The sequence below is a fragment of the Falco cherrug genome, chromosome 1 (assembly GCF_023634085.1).
Source record: "Falco cherrug isolate bFalChe1 chromosome 1, bFalChe1.pri, whole genome shotgun sequence".
Lineage (NCBI taxonomy): Eukaryota > Metazoa > Chordata > Aves > Falconiformes > Falconidae > Falco > Falco cherrug.
Window position 1 is genome coordinate 3,322,040 of NC_073697.1, and position 27,871 is coordinate 3,349,910.

At 34.4% G+C, this 27,871-nt stretch overlaps 1 long non-coding RNA gene across 2 annotated transcripts in view; it reads left to right on the plus strand.

Moving 5' to 3' along the window:
• LOC114017579 (uncharacterized) overlaps positions 1-27,871 on the plus strand; it is a 631,873-nt gene that overhangs the window by 447,320 nt on the left and 156,682 nt on the right. The window contains exon 5 of one of the 2 annotated variants that reach the window (XR_008730720.1): positions 24,170-24,209. The exons of the other annotated variant lie outside the window; for it this stretch is intronic. This is a non-coding gene — a long non-coding RNA (uncharacterized LOC114017579). The remainder of the gene's footprint in view (positions 1-24,169; positions 24,210-27,871) is intronic. 2 annotated transcript variants of the gene reach the window in all.

Consider the following 27,871-nt stretch of genomic DNA (forward strand, 5'->3'; position numbering starts at 1 on the left):
CTTCTAAAGGAAACAGAGGGACACCTTTCTGTTTTTACCTTCTAATGAACAAGTGAATGTGAATTTATTATGGGTGTGTGGGTGGGAAGGTTCATTCCAGTTCCTGGTATATCTCCTGAAATTCTTGACAGCCATTGGTATCGTTTACTTACTGCAAAAGCAGTTGCTGAAGTCTTTAATTAGGTAGCAATTCAGGAAAACTAGCAGAGTCAAGGCAGCCTGAGGAAAAGTTTCCCATGTTTTCTCCACCTGATAGTTTTCCACTGTTCACAAGAGTGAAAATGTGTCAAGAGCTTTAAATGACACGTTGCCTTGAGAGCATCCCCTTGTGCAAGTATCAGTGTCTTCTCACTGTTAGTCCTTTTGTCTACTGCTTTACATTTTTTGCAAGAAGAATTACAAAAATTATTTCTTAAAATACTTGTTTCTGTGGTTTAGCATCTTTTGATTCCCTATACTGATTTAACAGGAACTAGCTTTGACTACTGATCATATCCTACCATATTTTCAAATGTATGTAGATGTATAGATATGTGTAAAAGCTATGCGAATTTGAATGTAAGCAATTGCATTTTAGTCTTCTACAGTAGGCTTCTTCCCGGCGGGTTTAGCAGAAAGCTTTTAACACTGCTTTGTTTTAAAGTGTTTAAAATAAATTAAAAAACCCCAACGTTTTGCAGATCAAATGTGAGGCCCTTATAAGAAACAAGCCTCTTGTCTCGGGAGTTTGAAGCTTCCTTGGCTTCAGGTGGAGAGGGAACAATTCACCCACTGACACTGCACCCGTTGTACAGGCTGGTAACAGAAGCTCCATATCTCTTATTTGTACACAGACAGTTGACTGAAAGGGCTTGCAGGTTCAAGAATGGGTCAACCATGCTGTTAATTCCTCTCTCTAAATCTTGTGAGCCCAGTGGAACTTTTTAAGACCGGATTAGTTTGAATTGTTTACCAAACAGAAGCCTGTTTTCTTCAATGTTCCTGACCCAAATATGTCATGATAACAAATATATCATATAAAGACATAGCGAATCACAATCATTAAGTGGTGTGCGAGGCTCGAATAATTTTTCCTTTTAACAATTCAAAGACATCTCTACTTTAGTATGAAAAATAAACTAGCTGAAACTGTCGGTTGTCATATTGACAGATTGATCGTTACTGTTGTCATTTTTAATCTGTACGTTAACAATTTTCTTAGACAAAAGTTGTGCCTTGTTTTAAATTTACCTTTTACTTTCATGTTTTCTCTCTTCTTCTTAATCATTCTACTAATCCTCAGAAATGACACAAAATTATAGTCTCCTAAATGCTTCTGTGACAGCCGCCTCTGAGTCAAGCCTTTCAAAAGCACCCAGAGCTTTACTGCAGCACCCCACTGACGGAAAGTCAGGTAGCTTTTCTATGTCTCCCCTTCCCTTTTACACAGAGCTTCATTTTGGTCATGAGTTAGTAATATAAAAATCTCTTTGCTAAAGCCATCATTCACAGGAGACTCTATGATGTAAAATGTGTAAACATTACAGAAAGCCAGTTCAATGATTCAGGCACAGTCCTTTGGGCTCAAAAAGTCCCGTGTTCACTTTCATCCTTCTGCAGATGTAATTTGGAAACCAAACCCAAAATTTTAAATATGTGGAAGGCCAGTGTCCCCAGATGCAGTCTGTTAGTCTTTGTTGTTCATGTGTTTAATTGCTGCCTTAACTCTTCATCAGTTTCTTTGTTTGAGGTTTGTTAGAACTTTAAGCCACTGAAATAGTGTAAACATTAGCGTTCTGTACTGTATTATACATGGGAGAAAAAAAGATCATGAAAAACATCTATCTTTTCTACTTAAAAGATGAATCATATCTATGGAATAATTTTTGCTTATGTTCATTTTTACTTTGTAAATGTTAGAATGGCATATAAGTACCTCTTTCTAAATTAAAACTAAACCACATGTATTTCCTCAAAATGTCAATAAGTAAATCTCCTGCTCATCTAACTATGCTCTTTACCTCTGAAAATCATGCACGAGGCTATGCATGTGGAGTCAGCTGAAAACCATCTCTTGTGCCTAAATAATCACTTTAAAAGGAAAAACTTTGCATTCTTTCTAGCAAAGCATAATTATATTCCTTCTAGGAGGAAGATTAGAATGGTAATTCTATAAGTAGGTAGTCATTACTTTATCATTTACTATTAGCTATAATAATGTTAGTCGTGATGAACTAATATGGTATTAATATGGATTTCATATGTACTCTCTTAGGAATGTGTAATTGCAATTTACCATTTTATTCATGTTCAGATTTTCTAAGTGTTACTGAATTAGCAGATCCACTTAGCTTTAATCACTACTCACCTTATTTTATATCAATAACAACTTTTTCTTATGAAGACCTTGTACCACTGATAAAACTGGAGTGGAACCAAGAGATTCCAAGTATTTAAAACCAGAAAACAAACTAATAGTTGGGAAAAACATAGTTGATTTTTCTAGCGCTTTTGCTGGGATGGAGTTAAAAGGTAGCTGCTTTGCAAAGAACAGCTAAACTTAGAGTGATCATTAGCCTAAGGAGAGTCTCAGACACTCTAAATGTAGCTGTAAATCAGGAAGGAATGACTGAAATGAGGAGCAGCTTAAGTAACGTGAGAAATATGAACCTTGTTTCCTTACACCACTGCAGGGAACCCCCTATTTTTTCTATTGTCTGAATCTCTTCTAGTTTGGTTTTGGTATTAGATTTTGGGGGTTTTTTGCCTTTCCATAAATGTAATCTGTTTCAAGCTATGGGTGTTTTCGTAGTTCAAACTTTTAAAGCTTTGCAAGATGTATGCATAAACAATTTACTTTTTTTAAAGCACTTCAGGACACATCTAATAAATATATAAGTAGGTGCCGAGATAGCTGATGTTATGCATCTGGTACTACCTATCAAATTGCTGGATTAAGAGTCTAGATTGGTTCTATAATGGATAATTAGAAATTAAAAGGATGAAAAATCTCCAGGTTGAGTAAAGAGCCTTCAAGAGCTACTGAGTACGAAATGTTTTGACTTGGGGACTGTAGCAGAAGTTCAAAGTTACCTTTGACGTGAACGAATCCTAGGTCCATATTCTTCTTTATTTTGCCACTTGTTTGATGTCCACTGTTCATAGTCAACACTTAACAGAGCCTTGCAGCTATTCATTCCAATAAATTAACAATGCATTTCAAATTATTTTTTTCTCCTTTGGAAACCTAACAAGATACTAAGGATTATCAGGAGTATTAAGTTCTTTCTGGACTGTATTAGGTTTTGTTCTACAGTGGTGCATCCAATGTTACTGAGTGTTAATAGCAAGCTATAATTTGCCTAAAAAAACCCTGAGTCAATCTACCTGCAGGCTCTTGATATCTCAGTATTATTTCAGTAGCCAACATACTGCTCAGAATCAGATTCCTTTATATAATTTTGCATATTTTACAAATACATTATGCTGAGACCAAACTACATTATGAACAAGATGTATAGGCTCTCTTTATTTTAAGAATACAGTTTATTTTGAGCTACACCAGTTTGAGTTCAAATGCTTTAAAAGGAAACATTCTGTAGCATTTGGGTATGGTTACACAAATTCTGGCTGTATCCACTCTAGCAGACTTACTATAAAATTATTGAAGGAATATCATGATTCAGCTTTGTACTATGAAACTTTGGCAGCATCTGTTATTTTACTTTAAAATGCAATTTCTGCTATTCCATAAAAGTTCAGCACTTTTGGGGGTGATTTTGTTTCTCTCTCACTCTTTTATTATTAAAAAAGGATTAGGAAAAAACAAGCCTTTGAATGCAGCAGGAATTACTTTGTGATTTTATTCTAACAGCTACCAATAATAAGATTTTGAACTAACAATCTTATCCTTTATACTACTTACAAGGAGAAAGGATTGTAAGGGAGCTCATTATTAGCTGTAGAGATGAAAAACATAGTTCATAATGTCAAATCCTATCGTGGCTGGACATTAGCTAAATATAGCAGAATAGTATGTGATACGTTAACTGGAGCAAGGCACTTAGATACTATATCTTATCAGCAAAATGAGAAATATAAACTAGCTGCTACTAGAATAAGCAACCAGTTTCCTTTGTAAAAGCACAGGCAACTTAACACCAAAATTTATTTTGTCATGTGAAACCAGTTTCAAGTGATTTGTACCATTTTAGTGGCTATTTTGCTGTTTTCCTCCTAATTATATGTTTAGCTTTAAAAAAAAAAAAATCACAATAAAGCCACGAAACTAACCTCAGGCTTATGACACATCTGCAAATATTTTATAATGCTTAATTGTTTACATTCAAAAGAAATTTTTCTTTTAGTTTTATTGTTAGAAAAGACTATAGAATAAGCTATTGGCACATTTTATTAGTTGAATTAGGTTTTCATCAATGTCTTTTTCCATGCACAGCTTCAATAGGAACAACATCTGGCTCTTTTCCCATAATCAATATCATCTCTGGAGTTCAGTTTCAAAATCAGCTGCAGAGCGTAACAATTAGAGGGTAGTAGACTTGATAGGTTTTATAAGAAGCAATTATGTCATTAACAAATTATCAGGTTATCAAGCTGTCTCGGAGATAATATAGGAAAAGCTGAAAGCTGCTGATTGTACAGAAAAAGCGATGTGTCTGTGATAGGAAGAACATGTTATTAATTGAAGTGAGCCACACAGAGTTAACCTTTAAAGCTGGGAGTCAGGTGTTACATCTGCTGATGTATTTTAAAAGCAAATCATAGTGATCCTATTTTGTTACCTAAAACTAAAGAGTTTAGTTGGACAAGGGGAACCTAAATCTTCCATTTATGTGATGAAAACCCCTAGATTGCTATTGCCCGTCATTATTATTTACAAGCTTCTCTGGCATAGAGTCAGGAGGTACCTTCTGTGGAAAGCTGTAGGTTGTGAGCTGTGGGCTGCCTGTCTGTGCTACATGAAACAGAGCTCAGACAGACTTGATCCTTGAATTCTGCATGGCCGATGGAGCATGAGATGTCTTAGTTTTACATTCATGCCAGTATAGTGACTCTTGAGGGACTTGGGAAAGCTAGTTGTCCTGGGGGAGGAGAGTCACTCAGCGGCATGTTTCAGCTGGGATCTTAGTAGTTTTTTCCTCTTCTGTTTCTCAATTACCCGTAAATCTGTCCCTAACTATCTGAAAACCTGGATAAGATGCCCTCCAAGGAAATAGAATCTCTGGATTTAAACCTTTCAGTTACAGCAACGATCTGAACTTTCTCTTCCACTTTGAATAATGCTCCAGCTGCTATTCTAAAGGTCAGCACCTCAACTACAAGTACCCACATTGTAAATGAGGAAAAAAAGCCCTGTTCATTTCTTTAAAAGATGAGAGTGCAGGTATGGAAACATTGGAGAGTTTAGAACCCAGGTGGTTGACTATGTCTCCCTAAAATGCTGAAGAACTGTTCAAAACCAGTTGTGGATAGCTGCTTTCCCCAGAACTACCCTCTGGGCTAGTTCTTGGAGACTCTTCTTCAAATGGCTCTTTCGCTGCTCATTCTGCATGTTGTTCTCTTGTATTCTGTGCAAAAGTGTCTGGTTTACCAGCTTGCAAATGAACAGAGGTACTTTGCTAAAATTTTGGGTTACATCTCTAGTCAGGTGTCTACAAGACTAAGGATGTCTTATGTTAATGCACCCCAAATTGTACCATTAGATCTGTTTCCTGATGTAATTATTAACAGGTGGGGCTTTTTTTAAGAAACTGAACAAAGGGAATCACCATTGTATTTTCTATCCTACAGATGAGCTAGAAGAGCCAAGCTGACTTCTCAGCTCATTAATTTCTGCCTTCTCTCCCACTATTTTTTTCATTTTTCAAAAAACACAAACAAAACTTCCAGTCGTATCCTCCCCTTGAGATACTGATAACTATTTAGATACAGGAGAATCCCCCTGCATGGTACTATTTAGTATTTGATCTTTCTAACTAGTTTGCTCCCTTCTCTTTGAGAAATATGACAAGTTTTCTCCCCTAAACTTTTTTGGTCAGCAGATTGTTTATGCCACTAATGAATTAACAGACAAAGCAATATTATATTAAAACAAAACAGGCTGCACATTTTTATATAAGAAAATGCACTTTTTTTTCCAAATTTGAGGGTGTAAACAGCAAAGCTATGGAAAATTATTTAACAAGTTATCTAAAATCATTGCAAAAAATCTGAGTGATTTAAAATGGGCATAGGACTAGGGTGGGTCCTTATAATTTACTACACGCAAAGAAAAATGATCAAAAAAATCAAAATTTTGGTACCATATAAAGCAAAAGTCAGAAAGGAACATAAGATTACAAAAGTAGAAGAGAAGGGCGATTTTAACTTGACTGTTTTGGAGTAAGATATTTGGTATGACTAAGCCACCTGAGCAGAATTGACTAAAACTGCTTGTGTGTATTCAGTCTACGAATTCATACACTTTAATGAGCACTGCAGGGATCTTCAGTCCCTATGAACCGTAGAGGTAAACTTTTCAGATAGTATGGAAAAATAAATCATGTATATGTCATACTTTCTGTTATATCCCAAGATATGTATGTCACGTCATTAAAAAAAAAATAAAATATCTAAAATCAGAACCGTGTTAAGCTTTGTAAGAGAAGTCATATGTAGCTTTAAGGATAGAGAGAAAAGGAAATGACACAGATATCATCCGTATCATGGGATATTCCCATTCCTAGCTCAGGACTGTACACAAAGCAGAGGTAGGAGAAATAGGGAATTCCATTTAAGGTATAAAAGGAAAAAGGTGTTGAAAATGGCAAACATCTAAGCAACTGAAGCAGGAAAGTTTTTTCCTTAAGAATTTTATAGTTTCTGTCAAAAGTTGGGTAAATCACAGGGGCAAACTAGAGACTGCCTGAGCTGCTAATTCTTGCAGCTAAGTATAATTTAAAAAAATAATATGCATTTGGTCACTTTATCCTTTTGAAATTTTGTTTCATTATCAAAGGTTATGTTATCCGTGGATGCGGCAGAAAATTAATTATATTATTGTTCCTATGGATGTGGCAGTACTTATAATTCAGGTTCTGAGGAGCTGAAGCAGACTGCTGAGCTCTGAAAGACTAAAGATATCAACAGAACAACTGGATGCTCCTCTATTAATCTTTATTGTTCTTAATTCTAAGAGCAGGTAAAGCAATTACTAAGTTTAGAAGTAATGGCTTAAATGAGACTATCGTAGGGTAATTCTTCAGTGTACTGGAGAACAGTGTATTTCTTGTGCAGAACCCAGATTATCTATAAGTGAATACTGCTTTGCAGCTCATTATTTCCATCTCTCTTTCTGATTTCTAATTCTACTTAATCACATAACACTATACATGAGACCTTACAGATGTTTTTTTCTAATCACTGTTTGTTTGTGTGGGTTTTTTTATTATTTGTACTTAATTGCTTTTTTTTCTCCTTACTTTTAGAAATTTTATTCTTCTAATTTTAATACAACAAAACTACTAAAAATTTTCAAGTAATGCTTTACTTGTGTTCTCTAAGTATTGCAAATGATTCATTCAAGCCAAATATATGCTGCAGCTAACATGCATTATAATTACAAGCTTTTATATAACTTTGAAGAGTGTTAAGGATACTTAATCTTTGAGTGACATCAATATGGACCCAATTAGCACAGTTTTCAGCCACTTCATAATTCAGAAGAATGTGATCACTCAGCTGGAAGCATATTTGACAGAAACTCCATAGTCATGAAGGTAAAAGCTTGCAAGATCACCCAGTAGGATGGAGAAGCTGTCATTCTTTCATCAGTGCTGTTGAATACTAATGTCAAGGTCAGAAGAGTGTAATTTTAGGCTGCTGAAATATTGTTGGATTTGATCTGCTAGCAATGTTTAAAAGAAAGTAACAAAATAAAAATTTATATACAACTTTGATATGACAGCTACAAAATTTCAGGTGCTCCCCCACTGTAAATATTCTGAATCATTTACTGCTTTGATTGGCACTTTTGTATGTATTTTTTCTAATTCTAATATTTGCTTTAAATATCATCCTCCTTGTGTAACATAAAAATTGCAACTGTATATGTATTTTACAAATTCTGCATGTTATTTTAAATGCTGATGTGGGCGGCTTTGTCTTCAAAATATTTCACAACTATAGTAAAGACTTGGATGTAAAAATATCTGAATGCTTAATTTAGACATACCAAATTGGCGTGTATAATAAAATGACAGTTTTGTCTTTACTCACACTTTTCATTTACATAGCATGATCATGCTAAGCCGGGATTCTTACTGCACTTTCCACCTACCTAATAAGCACGTATAGACAAGAGAGATCCAGGCTGTTCCCAGAGTATCTTCTGAATCATGAAAGGATGAGAGGCAGTGACCACAGCTTTCAGGAAGGCAAATTCCTACTAAATACCAGGGAAAACAATGTCACAGGGAGGATGGTCAAGCATTGCAGCAGGCTGTCCGGAGAGGCTGTTAAGCTTTTATCCTTGGAGACAGATGCTCAGAACCCAGTTGAGTGGTTACCCGCAAGGTGTCCTGAGCAACCCGACCCAAGTTGTCTCTGCTTTGTGTGGGTAGGCTGGACAAGATGAGCTCCAGAATTCCCTTTTTCCTTCCAACCTCCAGTATTCCATGATTCGGTCATTTACATTTTGATAAAGCAGTTGTTTATGTAATTGATATAACATTTTAAAAGGTTATCAAGTAGGAGTATGTTTTTGAAAATAATTAGAGCCTTTTTTAATCCTTAGGTTATGAGAGATATTTAGAAACTAGAAAGTTACCCCTTTTGTGAAAGAGTAAACCTCTTCCATGTCACCCTTCAGGAAGTTTGCCTTTAATTCTCAAGTTCACGGTACGTCTTTGCTGCTACCCATATCTACTCTTTCTTAATAAGCTTCACTTACTCCTCTACCCAAATAGAAGGGTTCCCAAATGAAGTTAATGGAGTTAAATCTACAAACGGATACCACTGTAGTAGTTTAAATCTTTACATAATTATACCATGTTTGATTACTCAACTTTCTCAACATGGAAGTTCTAGAAAAACAAACTGACACCTTGTATTTTCATATCAAGTAGGTAGCTATTTTTTGTTCAGTTTAGGGTTTATATTTAAGTGCTCTTCGGTTTTGATTGATTTTTACATTACATGAATATGTCAATGAGCAGTGGCAAACAATACCTCAGTAGGATTGCTTTTCAGATCCAGATACATCTTTGAAAGATGTCTAAAATGACATGTTTGCAGTAAAATATACATGGCCGGGTGAACTTTTCTGGTCTTATCTTGCGCCTCAGTAATTTTAAAACAGAAACCAAAGCCTTTGTTCTGATAAATTAGACATTCTCCTAAAATATATTTATTAAAATGAAATATTCAAAGATTCCAAGGAGCAAGTATACATACAGCAAATGTGTTATTCTCCTCCTGTGCATGGTTAACTTTCATTCATATTAATGGGGTTATGAACATGCTTCAAGCAGAGAAGACTATAATTTTTAAAACCTGTCTATTGAATATTTGGTTTGGTTAAATTTATGTTGTCTGTTTACTACAGTAGGGAAAAATAGTTCCTGGAAGGTAATCCTTCTTTTGAGTTTAAGTCTTTTATGAATATCCTTGTTTCTGAATTTATTAGTGCATGTTTTGAGAAAGATTTCAGAGCCTTGAGAATATTTGAGAAAAAGATAACTATATGGCATTTTTATAATTAAAATCTTTTCTACTCCAGAAACTCCACTATCTGACACTTTTTGCTTGTTTTTTTCTTCCTCCTAGTCAGACGAGTTCTTTTCTCCAAAAAGAACGAGCAAAGTTTATGCAAATCTAAACCAAGTATGCTGATCCCCAGTACCTTTAAGAGATATTGACACCAAATTAAGAATATTTCAAGAATATTTCATTATTTTTTTTTTTATAAAGGAGAGTTATTAAGGAAAAAAAAATACAAACCCATACCTAGTCAGCTGTGAATAAGGACTGAAAAAAGACTGATGCAATTTGAGACTTCAGTCAGAAGCTGAGGTTGCTTACATGTTGAAAAGAAACAGTTACAGAGGTTGGCAAAAATATGTGTCTTCTCTACATTGTCTAATCATGTTCATAATGCAAGCCTAATATCTAAAGTCACAGTCTTCAAAATAGTTCTTCTGTTTAAAAAGCTGTTTAGCCAAAAGATCATTATGACTGGTGTCCATAGTTTATTTGAAATAAAACTTGTTAGTTTTATTAAGTGCTGAGCCATTTGCTGTGTTGCTGAACAACAGACCGTGCATGTTTGTTTCTTATTGCTTTCCTGTCTAATTGAGATCAAATTCAACAAATCTTTAGGTTTTACGTGTAGTTGAAAGACATCTGGAATCATATGATTCGTGTTTTAGGTTTATTCCTTAAACTGTATAGTTTAGGGTATGAATGTTGATATTTTATTGGTATTCTGAATGTTGGATAAGCACCAAGGTAATTGTCAGTGACAAACACACTATCAGAAAGACAAATTCTCGAGTGATTTGTGAGACAGTCTCAAAAGGGTGTCTTGGTAACAGCCAATGCATGTGTGATACTGCTTTCAAATGCAGTTACGTGTTTAAATGAGTTGAGGGAAAAGAAAACTGACTCAAAGGACTTTATTTTATTGAAAATGTAGTGGAATTGTTATATCTATATCTTTTCAATTCACAGTATCTTAATAGGATTCTATAATTACTCTTAATACTGTATCTTCTGCAGTGAGCTCCTCTGTACAAAGAAGTGACTTCATACAAGTCTGACACCATGCAGTGGACATTTTTTTAGTTCAGTATCCCTAGCTGATCTCAGAAATGATGATACTCTAAATAGTTTATTATTATAATTTAGAAGTGTTCATCATTCTTATGAATTCAGTGTTTCCATAGTTAAAGTGGTTATCAATCAATTAATCTCTGTGCTAAATACAGAATAATGAAGAAATATACCACAATTGCAGTGTAAATTCTGAAATTTTCCAGGAGTTTTCATGCAATTTTGGCACTCTGTAAATGGAACACTTTTACAGAACCGTTGCTAGCAACCTGCTTGTACATTTTAATGGTTAAAAACATGCCCTTGAACTCTATGGTGCATGTCTGAAATCAATGGCACACATGCATTTCTTTTATGCGTCTGTGTAGGGATACACATATGTATTTTTAATGTTTGTATAAATGCGCTTAGTTTTAAGAGTTCACATATATTTTCATATATTCAGCTTTCCTTTCCATTCCCTTTGGAAAGAAGTATGATTTCTGGTTTTATTCTAGTTTTAAAGATTACACTTATTGAAAAGATTACAATAATTTTAGTTAGTTTTATGTAATTAAAGCTCACTGTTACCTCTCTGAAAATCTGAGGCGGTTAAACATACAGCATGGATGATACACACACGACCCTTTGGCACAGTACATCCGATAGTAGCTGTTTATATGTGCAATAAAATCCTGATCAATCTCTGACACTTACTACAGACTTCCTGCTGCTTAGAAATGTGTACTGTAATAGCATTTGTATGTTTTCTTTTCCCCTAAGAGTTCAGTATGCTGCTTCACAGGAGCAAAGAAAATTAGAAATAACATCACAGACACCGTGATAGAAATAAATAAAGCAGCAATTTGTAAACTCTCCCAGACCGAGCTTTCCATATGAATGTAGGAGTCTGTCTCTGTGTATAGGTATAATGTGAATATAACTTAAGTAGGGATTAGATTTATATTTGTGTTTATAAACACAGTTATTTCATTTTACACGTTACTGTTTACATTGTAAGAACCTGACCTTTTTCTGTCTTACCAATAACTAGACCACAAGAGACACCACTTAGTACACCACTTGAAGATGAAATGAATATCTTAAAATTTTAGAAGGTTTTTTGTTTTTGGGGGTTTTTTTAAGGGTTTAGGTTGAAAGAATAAAAATCATTAATCATTTGGTGAAAGATAATATGCTGAATTTTAATAGGACAAAAATGAACAAAAATTTTCAGTTTGTCATTGATTTTACCTTCCTAGTGTGACAGGCAGGTAGTACAGTTTTCTGGTATATGTGAACATACAGAAAATAAATATAGAGAACATAAAACCATTTAACTGGTTTAGAATAATACAAATTAACTTGTAGGAAAAAGAGTAAATCAAGGGAAGGGATGGGGAAAATAACTTTGGAAATATAAAAAAAAAAACAAAAAAAACCCAAAAAACCACCATGTTCTAGTATCAGTACAAATTCAAGTAGAAGAACCATGTGTAAGTTTATCCCATCCCATATAGCATCAACTGCTTTTTCTGACTTTTCACTAATACAAAGATGATTATATGCACCATAGAAAAATATATAATTCATTAATCAAATATTTTAAATAGAATTATTAATTTCCATTCTTACTAATAAGTTATGTCTGAAATCCTGATGAAATTGAAGTTACTGAAAGCTTCAGTATTGTTTTTAATGGGTAGAGGGTTTATTTCTGTGAAATATAAAGTGAGTATTCAAGGAATATCTAATGATCCTATCTGGCTTCGTATCCAGTCTGAAATCTGTGGATGACAGAGAATTTTATGTTCATGTTGCAGATGAAGAGCTGCTACAATGCTCTACAGTGTTTATTCGTATAGTTTTGTCCCATAATTTCCTTTTTATTTTTTATTTTTTATAAAAATGTTCTTTAAAAATTGTATCTGTTTAAAACCAGAGAAAATTTAAAGCATGTGTACAAAATACCATCGCAAGGAATTATGCCAGGTATTTTTTTATCATAAAGAAATATTAAGCTGAAAAGTTAGCTGCTATAATTAGCTGTGATAAATATACATACAATTTGAAACAGATCAAGCTTTTAAAGTATATACAATATCCCTGTACTAAATCCTTCATGCAATTTATTTCAGTTAAAGTATGCTGGGCTCCAGTATGGTTTAAGAAGAGCCATTTAGGGAAATATTTGATTCTTTCCCCATCCTAATAGTGTGATTTCCATGTAACTGAGGTTTAAAAGACTGCTTATTTCCAGTGCTAAAAAGGGAATTTTGTACAGGGAGTCTCTTCTTCGGTTTATCTTTTTTCATCTCCCTTAGACTGCCATGCTTCAAAACCCTGCCTAATAATCATGATCTCTAATTTAAAAATTAAATATGAAGTAATATCTAACTTTTGTTAACATGCCTTTTGGCTGTATGAATCCAATCCACATGAAGATCACTGTGCAATATTTCAGTACTTCTCTCTAGTATACTCTAAGGCTCATTTACAAATAAGAAATAAACAAAACCTGATATAACATAATCTAATATTTTTGGTTTTCCCGAAAAGAATACATTTGATTAAACTTTCACAAGTAGGATCAGCTTTCTAGAATTATGGCTTGCAGTGGGAAAAGCTGCATTTCTACTCTAGGCTATTGCTGTTACTACAGGTTATTGCTACTGCTAAAGACCCAGCTGCATGGCACACTTTAAAGTAATGTGAAACAGTTATAGTTAGTCTACCCCAGACGTTTGATTTAAAAATACTCGTGGATTTAATATGGTAATCTTTACTACAGTACTTTTAACACTGGATGTGGTATCAACTTTGGTCGGTTAAACAATGTATGTGTAGCAAACAGGCACAATTTTGTATATTTTTGGGAACTATTGTACAAATCCCAGCCTTTTATTTCCCAAATTCCCACATTTTTTTTTTTCTCAATGAGTCACTTGTAGAGATTGTTGGTTCCTTGCCCTTGCACAAGAGAAACAACACAGGGTAACACTGTAATAAAGCAAGCTGGAATATTTTACTACAAAATCTTTATGAAGTGTTTAAGTTCCTTTGGGGCTTTTTTATTTTTTATTTTTTTATTCCCAGCATTTAAGTGTCACTTTTCATTGGTTACAGGAATCTGTTCTGTGGTTTCTTTCTGTGCTATAATTTAGTTTTACCATTTTATTGCACTTTGCAAGGCTGTTTTCCACTCTCTTTTTTAATACAAAGTTTAAAAGAAAGTGCTTATGTACTGGAAAAGGCTTCTCTGAACACTGAGTTTCTGTCGTTTGATACCAATCAGGTCTTCTTTATTTGGGAGTGTGTTGGGTTTTTGTTTGTTTTAAATCTTCTGGTAAGTGTCTTCAAATTCTGAGTGATGCTGATGAAGGAGAATCCAGAGGAAAACACTACCAAAACATGTAGACAAAAAATGCACGTGTAGAATGTATGTTTGCAACCACTACTAGGAATTTTATCAAGGCTTTAAATATTACTTTATCAGCACGTGAATTAGAAGAAAACTAAAAAAAAAACCAAATAAACTATGTTCTAATATTTGCTTTACTAAAGGAAGCAAATGCCTGCACCTTCAATATCAGATCTATACAGCCTGTGGGCAGTAATTTTATTATTCATATGGGAGTCATACTCATTCCTCGTTCCTAGCTATTTGGAGTACTCCCTAACTCTTCCTGTTTTCCATTCATGCTTTATGAGCAAGTGGAAGTTGCCTTTTTGTGATATAAGCCTAATTATTGTCATTCCTGATTGATCATGTTGTATTCTTACTAAAGTATTATAATGCATTCTGCAAAGGCTATAATGAAACAGCCATACATTATCGTGTTCTGTTAGTTTTATTTATTAAGTAGCATTTTACAAAGTGCCTTGTCCCATTGCACTTTAGTATGCACTGGCTTACGGGGTGCTAGAGAATGGGAGGTTGCCTGTGATCAACAAAGCATTAAGTAACGTAGTATTTGGCTGTTGAGACCTTTCGTTGTTTAAAATAATTTATAGTCACTGTGAGTGGCGACAGAAACTAAAGGTGCTAAAATAATGTTATCAAATAAAATGTGCACATCTCTTAATACCTTTTACCTACAACTGTTTCCAGAAGCACATTCTTTAAAACTCTAATCTGCACTTGCTAGCAGTTTGAAATTGATTCTAGTTGAATGTACTAGACATAAATATGTGATTACAGTTACTTTAAAACCAGTATATTTAGATGAAAATAACAGAATCATTAAATCCGCAATTATTTTATGAACTGAATTCATAAAAATGAATCGGGCCTATTTCATTCAATGAAAAAGCTATTAAAATAATCAGCTCACGTGTCAAAAGGGAGGGCAAATCTCACTTGAACCTGCATCTTCTCTCCTTTCCTGCAAGTACCTTGATCATAACACCTTCAGACATTTTCTTTGTTGATAAATTTCCAGTGTATATGCCATATATACATATTCATTAGCATAGTAATTAGAACTTGGGTTTCCCATGTAAATTGCTTCAACGGATGGAATAGAATAATTTTTACTGTCGCTGGCTCATTGAGTATAGGAATATTTATTAAAAGTAGTAAAAAGTTTCATCAGAAGAGACAGAAAACAAACTCCCTATAGTATTATAGTTGAGAGAGTTTCTGGGAAATAGAGATTAAATAACATTCAGGTGGAGCTGAAATGTAAAGGTGAGATCTCCATATAATTGGTGCTTGTTTGAAGAACCATGTTATTAATCAAAAAGCGAGGGACACATTAGTGGTATCTTTTTTCCCTTGTTCCTGTGAATGGTATCTATGTTGAAGTTTACCATGTCAATGAAAGGAATGGGGGGGGGGAAGAAAAGTTCATTTGATTTTCTTTGAGCCATAGCTCACTGATGAAATATGTAGAAACTCATTTGCACAGTTCCCTAATCTCATTTCATTTTTGCCAATAAGATATTTGCTTCCCCTGTTCTTTGTAGGGAGTATTTCTGTACACAGTAAAAAACACAGAATATATTAAGCTGGAAAACTTCAGGTAACAGGTAACAGAAGGCATCTTATATCCTGCTGCAGCATTAGAAATGAGTATCACAACCTTTTAAACATCATTTATCTTAACATAATGGATGTCCTCTCTAAAGTAGGGATCATTATCAGACCATTTTTTACTCTAGTCTCATACTACATTATTTAATATTGTTTAGACCAGTTATACTGGCAGAAAAAGTACAGCAATTTTGTTTTTTTAAAGCTTTTTAGACCGAGGCAAGATGAGGAATATGGGAGTGGCTGACTGTATTCTGGACCCTTGCAATTTTTGGTTTAAGTTATAAATGGAACCCAGTGTAGCCCTTTGAAGATTTGGAAAAAAACCCCACATACAACAAGTATATTCTTAATCAACAAACAACAGATAGAGGAAACTCAAAGATGGAAAAAGAAAACAGAACAAGAGGATTTTGTATTTGTGACTATAGGTATTATACCTTTTTCTTTTATATATGTATGTAAATCGGAAAGGTAACTTCTGATAGTTCATGGTCGTGATATTGAGAGAGAGATATATATATATATATGTATATACCCGAAGACCTGCACCTAAGTCACAGATCTGGCAGGATCTTTCACATTGACAGAAATGACACATTTTACCCTTAAAAATAAAATAAAATAAATTTGAAAATATGAGTAATTACAGAGGAACAGTCAAAAGCACTGTTAAATCCTAGGGGAGAAAGAAATTCTTTAAAGATGATTAATGGTTATCAGCCATAAAAATAAGTGTTTTTAAGCTCTGTCAACTTTGCTTTTCTAATGAGGACTTATCTGCTCCTAAAGTAAAGCCTTTATCCAAGCTGTGTTTTGTATTTCATTTAATCAATGCTTTGTATAGACACAGCTACTGTCATCATAACTTTTCAGTTCTTGTGTTTTGGCATCGCAGAGATTTTGTATGCAAGTTTGAGGCTCAAGGGAAGCAAATTTAGCTGAAATGTCCAAGTACAATTTAATGTGTGATGTGGAGCCATAGAACTCCTCTCAGACTTGCTTATTGTTGCAAAGAGAGCCTTTGTAATTACCAGGGGATTATGGCAGAATATGAACGACCTTGAAAGCAGCTTTCTTGCAGATCAGGAATGTTCTGCACAAACCCTGAAACAATCAGCTAGACTAGTGAAGCAGAAGTATATTAAAATGTGAAGAGTTCACTGAAAAGGTCCCGATAGAAATTCCTAATTAAAGAAATAAAAACCGACGTTAAAGATTGTGAAAGATTCTCTCCTCAGTAAAAAAAGGGGTCTTGTGAGGACTGTAAATGAGATGACAACAGAAATACAGTGGATCATTCCTTTTTTTTTTTTCTTAGCAACAAAAGTAATGAAAATTGAGTTTAATGATACATAAATAAAAATAATTAAATGGAAGCTAGTTGTAGTGGTACATTACCTGAATTAATATACAAGATTAAAAGACCAATAACCCAGAAACAATTTAGTTACTTTTCTGTTGTTATATAAAGTAGTGAACAATTTTGGACAAAAGTATGGTGCAATGTAGGACCAAGCTACTTATCATATAAACTTTCACTTCTTAATTATTTTTCTCTAATTATTTTTTAGTCACTAAAATTCACTGTATTGTTTCTGAAGTAATTTCTACCAAGAAAAGGTTGCATATTGTCATACTGAGCCATAAACTTTTGTGTTGTCCTTTCCTATTTCAAAATTCAAAGCCGACAAAAGCAGTAGAGTATTTTATTGTGTTAAGTGATGAAACTAGTCTGCATCAGTGTTGTAGATGTGATTTCTGTTGTGTGTGGGTTTCTTTGGTTGGGTTTTTTTTGTTGTTGTTGTTTCTGATAAACTCATGCACCCAATCCTGATCGTAGAGGATTTAATGATAAAATTCCTCTTCTATGATGGAAGCTGCATTGGCCTGCATTTAGTTTTCCATTAGTGCTTCCTTCTCTGTGATGGTGAAATTAAAGCACTTTAAGGTGAATTAGCATTCAGTAGTGAGCAGGCAGGAAAATCATATGGTGCTTTTGGAAAATTACATTTCTAAATTTAACTAATACAAATCCAAATATTTTTTTTTCATGAAAGTAGTAAGTGAAACTTGAATCTTTTTCCATTTTGCCTATCTATTGAATGCACTAACATATTATCATTTTATGAGTATTTCTGAATAACATCATAAGAAATGGTTTTTTAGGATTTTTTTTCTATGCTTTAATCAATAACAAAAAAATAGTTTCAGCCCATTAGGCCATATTTTTCTTTTCTGAAATATTTGTCATATAGTTCACAGGCAAAATTCTACAAATGTGTCAGGTTATTGTTTATGTGAAAGCACCTCTAGATCACTGTGTGTTTATCGGTAGTCAGTGACCTGTTACAATAACCTTTAAAACCTAAATAACAGACTCCACTGTTATTGATACTGACACTTGCTCCATCTGTTTGTCATATGAGGATGAACTTCCCCATAGTTCCAACTGGTTTTCATTGAATATTTACCCCATGAACGTATTTGAGATACAAACAACATAAATTTTATTAGTATACACCATTTAGCAATAATTCTTCATTTTCCATTACAGATCTTAAATATTCATATCAAAGCAGAATAGTATTAAGGTGACTGTGTTTTTATTGGAGTCAATTAAAAATTAGGAATTTCCTGCACTAAAACATTCTTTTTCCTCCCCTGAGAAATTTGAATTGAAAAACGCATGAACTTCCTTAACTGGAAAAGAAGTTTAACTTTTTTGGGAATGTTGGTGGGAGAACGGAACATGGAAAGCATAAAATATTAGATTTCCCATGATAAAAAAAAAAAAAAATATGCAAATAAGCATGTTCATTTGCAAAAAGCTAGACTGGAAAAAGTAATTTACCCATGTTATTAGCAGGCAAAATGGAAGATTGTACTGGTTTTGCATGCACTCATATTTTGAAAAAATAAGGAAAACCAAGCACTATATGAAAGCAGCAGCATGTTCTGACATTCTTTTTAAGAACTGAATAGTGAATGTGTGTGCTATATAGAGGCAGAGACCAGCAGGCAATAATACTATATAACAGTGGCCTAAGAATGATTACTTAACGTTTATATAATAAGCAAATCAGAAATTATTGAAGTAACATTATTAAGCTGAAAACACTCCTTTATCCAAAGTCATGCTGTATTTCTAGCTTAACATTTCAGATTTACCAGCCTTTTGCTGTTTAAACCCACTTTCTGTTTGAAAGATTTACATCCAGTTAACTTGTCATTGATATCCCTGGAGCTTCTGAATGCTGTCAGAAAAAAAAAAAACCTTGAATGTTTTAGGAGTGAAATAGTGACAATGAAAGAAAAAAAAAAAAAAAACAAACACATTTAAATACCGTAAGTGATTTTTTTTTTGTTTAAATTTAGACAGCAACAAAAGATAATCTGTATTTAATCTTCAGGAAATCAAATGAATTCACAGGTCAGTGCTGGGCAAGTAGTAGGGAACTCAGGTACACTTTTCTGTTATTCAGTACAGTGATATTTTTTTCATAAAACAGACTTGGTGTGTTTGGAGGCAACACATAATAAATGAAATATAAAGTACTGCATTAGAATAGGAGGCTTACAATGATAAGATCATAGAAATCCAAGCTAATATTGCCAGATGAACTATACTGACTTCTTTATGTCCAAAGACGATCTCCAAAAATGAAAGTGTGACCATTCCTTTCTCGTTTACTAAAAAGTATGATGAATATACCCTGCACAATTTGAAATGTTAAGTTGATAGAGCTGCTGTAATATCTCCCTTTTGCCCCATGAGTTCTGAGAACGTAATCTGTAAAATAGTTCTTAAATGGCAGTCAATCCTAGCTCCACAAGGGTTAGTAGTGTATATTACAAACATATATTAACAGAAAGTTCAAATTCATGAGCCAAAAAAAAAAAAAAAAAGGGGAGGGGGGGATGGGGAAGCAGCTTAATATATGCAAAAGAATTTAATCCAATTTTTAATTGCCAGTCTAATCTGAACCTGCATGGAAGACCAAGTGCTTTCACATCAAATATCTGAATATATTTCTGGTAAAGAAATTGATAATTAAAACTTAAAGAAATTGTCAATCTAATTTTTTTCAAAATTCAAACTGAATTAGAATGACTTTAGTTTTTCTTTTTGTAAGAGGGAATAGATTCACAAAGCTAGAAGTGAGGGGATGACAACAGTTTCTCCTCATTGTCTTCCTCTTTCCAACCCACTCACTTCTACCCGCACAAAGCTGAGGAACTCACCATACATTTTTTTACGCCATAACCGCTATATATACAAGACTAGGTTTCAACTCCTTCCCCCCGACTGGGATTTAAACCCTTATTTTCTACCTTCTAGGGAAATCACCTAACCACCAGCTATGCTGCAGCACTGTGCCCTCACCTGAGCTATCTGAACTGCTTCTTTGACCTAGCTGTGTGCCTCCCAAGTGAACGCTTTAACCACCAGACCAAAGAGTCATTCTCTCTCTTTGACTTAGTATTTAAATAATCCATGCAGAACAGCTTTTTTCCATGGGGATCAAGAGAAGCCAATTATAGATTTCTCACTGGTTTAAGAATTCTTCTGGGAAAGTGAAAATGTGGGTTCAAGAACATGCAGACAAAGAGGGTCTTGAACCTGATTGTCCCACATTGTGTATCAGATGAGGCCCTAACCGCAGAGCTATTGAATACATGAAGGGGGGGTGTGTGTGTGTGTCTATTTCCATGAATGATTTACAAAGAGTGTGTAAACCTAATCTTTCATTTCCAGTTACTTATGTGTGTGTTTAAATAGCTTCTGCAGGGTTGCCTATGTCTCTGGCAAGTGTATTAATGATTGGACAATGACACTAATTTTAGGAGTAGTGAAGGGTAATTCTTCTCCACAGTTTTTTTTTCCTAAATATTTCCTGAATATTTCTGTCAGTCGCAAATGAAATCAAAGTATGGTTTTCTTTGGTTGTAAATGCAAAATTTTAGTTAAATTGGGGTGTGGGAGTGGCAGAGGAGGAAGACGACTGACTTATAATACCCCTTTAAAATCAAACTGGAAAAATTATTAATACACAAAGCCCTGCTGCATATGCTTCCGTGTTTCCTAACACTTCTTAATTCAAGAACCTGCACTGAACTAGCATGCTTTCATTAAGAAGGTCTAGTAGAACTTGCTAGCCACGAGAGTGCTCATTTAAATTCAGAGACAAAGACCAATACAAAACCAACAGTGCCTGTTTATGAATAGTGAGTCGTATTTCTCTACCGCTTACACTGCCAAAGAATGTGAGGAAAAGCCAAAATAAAGTATAGATTAAAATTTTGATAAGGAAGGGGAAAAAAAGCCAACAAAGTATTTCGGGCAAAGGTCACCTATTGATCACTTGCAGGAAAATGTCTCAGTAGTGTGTAGATACAGAACAAGTTGTTAAATATTGCAAACCTGCCCGGAGTCACACAGCAGATTTGCTGATACCAGTTGTGAAACCCAGAGTTCCTGAGTCTTAATTCAGTGAATGGTCATCCCTTCCTTTAGGGCTGTAGTAAAGGAATAAGAATAGTAGTGTGCCATCCCCTAACTATAAAGAGAGCTTGGGTTTAATCTTTATTTCCCAACCTATCTTTTGCTTTAAATCAGTGAACAGATGGTCAAGAACATAACGTATTTTCATCTCCAGGAGATAAACAAGTGAAAGATCAAGACATAATCCAAAGAGCTTACTAAAACTTCATAAATTTGTTTTTTCAGCTCTCAGTTTCAGAATTTTACCTGGGAAAATGAAGAAGTTCTTTTCTGATTACATGTATTCACAGAGATCCGCTGTGCATTTCATGGGGGAAGGGAACAGTCTTTGCACATTTAGCGTCCTAGATACCCAGATCTGCTGTGGAGGGCAGATATACCATAGCAGGCATTTAGGCAGCTCTGGTGCTCTCACTTTAAATTGCAAGATTTTTATGAAGTATCTAACAGATCTGTTGTGTTGCTGGTGCTTTTTTTTATTAAATGCTATTTATATGAAAATGTTTTCTGAACTACAGGGGTGAAAACAATCATAAAATGCAAATAATCAATCTTTATTTCTTTCCTCCAACTCCCACCCCCTTAGAATTGAACAGCATATAAGAAAAATGGTAATAAAACCGTGTAATAATAATTCTTAGACATGTTCTGTATGTTGTTTCTTATGTAAGAATCTTACCTTTATAGATTTCACAAAATGAGAAAAAAACCCCCACGTAGTTAGCAGTATACAAAATAAGCACCCAAGATATAAATCTCTAAGGTGAATATCCATTCTTATAAACTAAATCCAGATATGAAGCATTGGTACATGGGCAACTTCTGAACAGACTTCAGGGTTTGAAGAAACCTGTAACATGTCTGAAACCAGCAGGGCACGCGAACAGGGGTGTGTTTCTTCTGTAGTGCCTATCCAGCACAGCTGGGGAGCTAACTGGCAGCAGCAACCAGACGCAAAGTTAACAGGAACAGAGCAGGAGAAGGTGCTGGAAGGATCAAAAAGTGAATTGTTGCAGTGATTATTTTTTTTTTTTTTTTAGAAAATGTCTTTCAGGATATCCCTCAGTTATCTCAGCATGTCTCTTTCAGGATTTCCCATGGTTAACTCCCCCCTGGTACACAGTATGTATTCTGTATCAAATCTGCTTCCCTCAACTTAAATACTGTGCTATCATTGAGATAAAATCTTCAACAACGCTTGCCCCCTGAAATTGTTTTCTTTATTTTAGCTGGTATCAGAAGACTAAAATTAATATTTGGAAAAATCTGAGAAAGAAAGAAAAAAAAAAAAAAAAACAATCCCACAACCACCCAAAAAACCCAAAACTGAAACTTGCAAACATGTGACCCTGTCCTGGCTTATTTTCCTCAAAAACAAGCAAAATTTAAGAATGTAAACTAAGAAATATTTTATTTAAATTAACCTAATTAACATAAAGCCTGCTTTCTTCACAATGCATTTATGTTGAGCACATATGAAATTGCAGTTCTTTATGTTCTTCATTAGTAAGCAAGCTTTTAAACATGTGGTGGTTGACTTAGTATGTATTAGATGATCAGATGCCTCGAGCTTTCTGCTTCAGGGCCTCTGTCTTCTTGAGTCAAGCCTGTACTGAAGCCTTAGTTATTTTTCTGCCTGTCTTTATGTTATTTAGTAGATATAGTTAATCGCCAATTACATGAACGATGCTTTGCAAAATGATTTTCAAAATCCGTAAATATTTACCAATTGGAATAATAATGCTCAGTGCTTAAGGTTTCAGATATGGACTACTGAAGTACATATTTATTTTGTGTGAAATTATGCTTACAGTCTATGGGATGTCCCTTCATTCACAAAAAATAATTAGAAAGTTTGGGTTTATGTTCTTGCTCAAACAGTAAATTATTTAGGTCCCAAACAAGGAACTGGAAATATATGACAAGTGCAACTTTTAATAAAATATTTCTAATGATGTTTTAATTTGGTTTATACAAGGCAGACAAATGTTCACTCTTTGTAGAATTGATATACTGCAGTTAAAATCATGGGGTTTTTTTTCTTTTCTTTTTAAATTATTTTTACTTTTCCTATAAAAATCCACAATCTCCTGAAGCATAGCTATGTAGAGTAGAACTGAATCTTTCTACTACATATCCCCCGCCTGGGTGTCACACCAAGGCCACTTAAGTCACTTCAGCACCAGAGATGTTTCGAAACACTTCCTCTGAGTACTTTAATTGTTCATCAAGATCTAACCCTTTGAACATTGCTTTAAGGCATTTTGCCTCTGCTCTGAGTCACCGAAGCAAAATTGGAGCATCTGGATGCAGTGTCAAAATAGCCCAGGCAGCTTCAGTGCAGCACCCAAGTGGATAATCTCAACACAGAATACAAACACTGCATTAGCGATTGCCGGGAGGCTACAGTTCATCTTCCTCTGAAATACAATACAAGAAAGTACAAGAAAAGTTAAAGGACGATACTTTTTTTTCTTCATCTCTTCTGTTGTGTGAACAAAGAATCAAGCTGTGTTTCGATGCTTTGTCAAGTGTTTGGCAGCATTTTCAATCCTCGTTTGCCCTACTAATTCACTGATTTTTCTCTTTGGACAAAGCAGTGAATGATTTCTAGCTACAGTTTATGCTGTATTAGATATGTCAATGCAAAAGAGGCAAGAAGGTATCTAGTAGATGATCTTACCTCTGAATCAAAGTAGTTGAAGAAAAAGTATGATAATATTTTAGTTGTCTATTAGTAAAATAACATCTAATTATACTCTGTGAAGTTGTACATAAAATTTCCATAATTCTGTGGGTTATGTGAAATTATGTTCATTTTGCTTTGTTTGCTTTCACAGCTGGCAGCAAAATTTTATTCCCTTGATTGAAATGTGCATTGTAAGTAACTCTCTTTGTTTCTCCCGTTGAATTAAGATTCACATTTTATTCTTCCGAATCTGCTAAAATCTTATGGATAAAACTAGGTTATTTCTTGAAAACTGGTGCACAATTAATACTCTATAAGAGCCCATGAGACATCTGGCATGTGGCTACAGGTACAATCCCCAAGACAGATTTCTTTTGCCATAGGCAAGAATAGTTTATGTAAGGCTTAGGCCAACAGGTCAAGAAATATAAATGCAGAAGCATGCTAAACATACCACCTGACATCAGGCTCTGCCTGGAAATACTGTATTCCAAGTCTCTTACATGGTTGATCTGTAGAGTGCATACCAGAATGAATACTGGAGAGCAGAACTGGGGCACAGCAGCATATATAGTCTGTTTCCCAGCTACTTAGTTTTCTGACTATACGTTTAGGATTTTATATTTTATATGTATATACAGTGGAACTACATGCAAACAGAAACATCAGACTGATTTGAAGCCTTGTTATTTTTATGCAATTGAGGTAATACATGTATTTTGTGTATATTTATAAGAAAACAACATACAAAAAAATCATTAGTTTTTCAATGATACTAAAAAAAACTCTGCTAAACACACTGCTTCACATTGCTATTAAAACTATTCACACTACTCTTACAAATGCAGTACCCAAATATATTACACTTGGAACATGTCAAGTAAATGGGTGACACTTTTTCTAACGTGTCTAACTTCTATTAATTTAGTTAGTATTCATTGTAATTACACTGATCATAATGAATTAATTTAGTGTTAGTGTGAACATTATACATCTTTTTAGGAACACCATTATAATTCAGCAATAATTAATGTACATATTAAATGGAGCCTTACTACTCAATGATTTTATAAAGCCATGTTGTTTCATTTGGAAAGCTTTAAAGCAAGTTGTGTTTAATCTGATTGGTATTCTGATTGTTGCCAAGAGGTATTCAGCAATGGCAAAGGGCAGTTCGCATTGAAAGACTTGTTAACTTTTCAGAGAGATTCCACGTTTGCACTTGTCTACTGATCCACTTATAATTTAGCATTTGAGGCAAGATACTTCGTGGCCATGATGGTGCAAAAAAACTGTCTAACTATCCCAAACCATGAAAAATTTCTGATGCTTCAGATCTTATCTGATAAAGAAGACCTGTGTGAAGCACTGTAGAACCTATGTTTTATGATTTTTCTTCCATTCTACCCTCCAAGACTAATCCAAAACTGAGAACCAAGTATTTTCCATATATCACACATCAACACAATTAGGTGACTCAAAGGCATCTGTGCCTGCTTCAGGGAGCTACATAAAAATAGTGAGTAGAGGAAACATAGCAGAAGAAAAATAGCCATATTGGATTAGGATAAGAATTGTCTGTCTGGTGTCCTGTCTCTGGACAGAGATTATTAATGCCCACAGAAAGGTAGGAATAAGATGATAAGTTTCCAAACATTCCCCAGCCACCAACAGTTTTAGCCAAAGATATTTCGTCACACGTATATGGTTTCCAACGATTAAGATTTTATTGGCTTTCTCTTCCCTTAATCTAGTCCCATAAACCTATTTAAACCCTAGAATAGTGCGCTTTAACAATGATTCTGCATGGGTCTGCTACCCTGTTCATTTTATGCATTAAGAACTAATCTTTTATTTATTTTTATTGTGACTTCTTTTAGCTTCATTTGAGTCAGTATTGCATTGGATTTGATTGAGCTGGAAAAACAGTAAACAGTTAACACTTATCCATTCCCTCTTTGCCACCAATTGAGAGTCTCATCTACATCCTTCTTTGAAGATCTTATTTTCAAGTTAAGTATCCTACTCTGCTACTGTACAGAAGCTGTTGATCATCTTTGATACCCCTTTTTGGGTTTTGCAGTTTTCAAAGTATGAAAGGTTCCTAGGTTTATACTGTTTCAAAATTATTCCCACAGATTTTCTTCTCAGTTTCTTACTGAATACTGACATTGAACAGTTATGCAACTATTGGCTCATTTCTCCACAAATTGTCAGCTCCCAGCCCACTATGTTATATGCAATGTTAAGTTCCCCACCTCCATCTCTCTCCCTCCCCCGCCCTTCCCTTGTGCATCACTTTACATTTATTTACAGGGCATTTAATCTGCCATGGTACTGCCTTGTCACTCAGTCTTGTAAGTAATTTCTGGAATTCTACATTGTCTGTCTTTTTCCTGACTATCCCATATAATTCTGATCAGGAACATTCTTCGCCAACTCTCATGCTGTTTCCTAGATCATTTATGAATGTTGAACAGCACAAGCCATAGAAAAGGTCTTTGCAAAAAGTCTGAAGGCAATGTCTCTCAATTTGCAGGAACTAGATATTTACTCCTAACTTGCTACTACTTGGCCTTTAAAGTATGTTATACATGCCTGCCTTCTTATCCAGTTACTTTTTTTAGTAGACCTTTTTTTAATGGTTTTGTTGAGAAACCTAAGCAAAAGCCTTTTGTAAATCCAGGATAGACTCCAACTAAGCAGCTCCAGGCAACCAAATCATTAGTATTCATGTGTCTGTTCAGCAACACAAAGTACTTCATTAGGTCTGCAAAGTAGGAATTTCCTTTCCAAAAGCCATCTTTACCCTTCCAAAGTATAGCATATTTATCCAAGGTCCACTCCAGTTTTCTATTACAGTTTCTACTAACTTGCCTAATATGGACTTAGTCACACAGACTGTCTTTGTTTACAACTGCTATTTAACTTTTTAATCAAATTTATTTTCACTGCATTTTACATTTTCTAGCTCTCAGTACCTTCGCAATTTTAGGTGAGAGAGAATGCAACATCAATAGTCAATAAGTTGTTTCACCTGTAAATTCTCTAATAAATCTTGAGTGAATACTATCTTACCTAGTGATTTGTTACTATTAATTTTCTCATTGCTTCCCTTCTCCTTCAAGTGGATATTCCCACTGAGAGTTATTAGGCTACATACATTATTACACAGCAAGCAATCTTTACCTGTAGTTTTACTAAATATGTCAATGCAATGTTAATTAATAAGAAGTCAGTTGATCTACGAACTTCTGACTTCTGTTCTACTGATATATATGACATTGGGCAAATCACTTAACCTCTGCACTTCTTTATTGTTTCCCTTCCTAAAATGGAAATAACACAATTAGTGTTCCCTTTAAAACTGTTGAGCTTTACAGATTACGTTGTCTAAGTATTCTTATTTATTTTTCACACTAAAATTAATTAAAATTTGGAATATAATAGTGGGTAAAATAGAATAAATTTTAACAGTTATGAAATAGATACCCCTATGAAAGAGAGAATCAGAAACTAACTGGAACTGCCCTAGAATTAAAAAAAATAAGAAAGTTCTTTGGTTACTTCAGAAAAATAAAAGATGAAAACAAATGTTTTTTTACACTACATGCTGAATTTCCCTACTTACATTTATAAATGTCCTGTTTTGGAGTGATGCATTAAGGTATTAATTCTCCTCCTAAATCTTTATTGTGGTTTTATGTCATATAGACGTATACATAGAAAATCAAGATGTATCCTGTCTTAATTACTCAGAAATATTGAAAATACTTGTTGATATAGTGGAATAAAGTAGATAGACCAGCGCACTTGCTGCAAGTGTTGCTTCTTATTGAACTCCGCAGCTGCC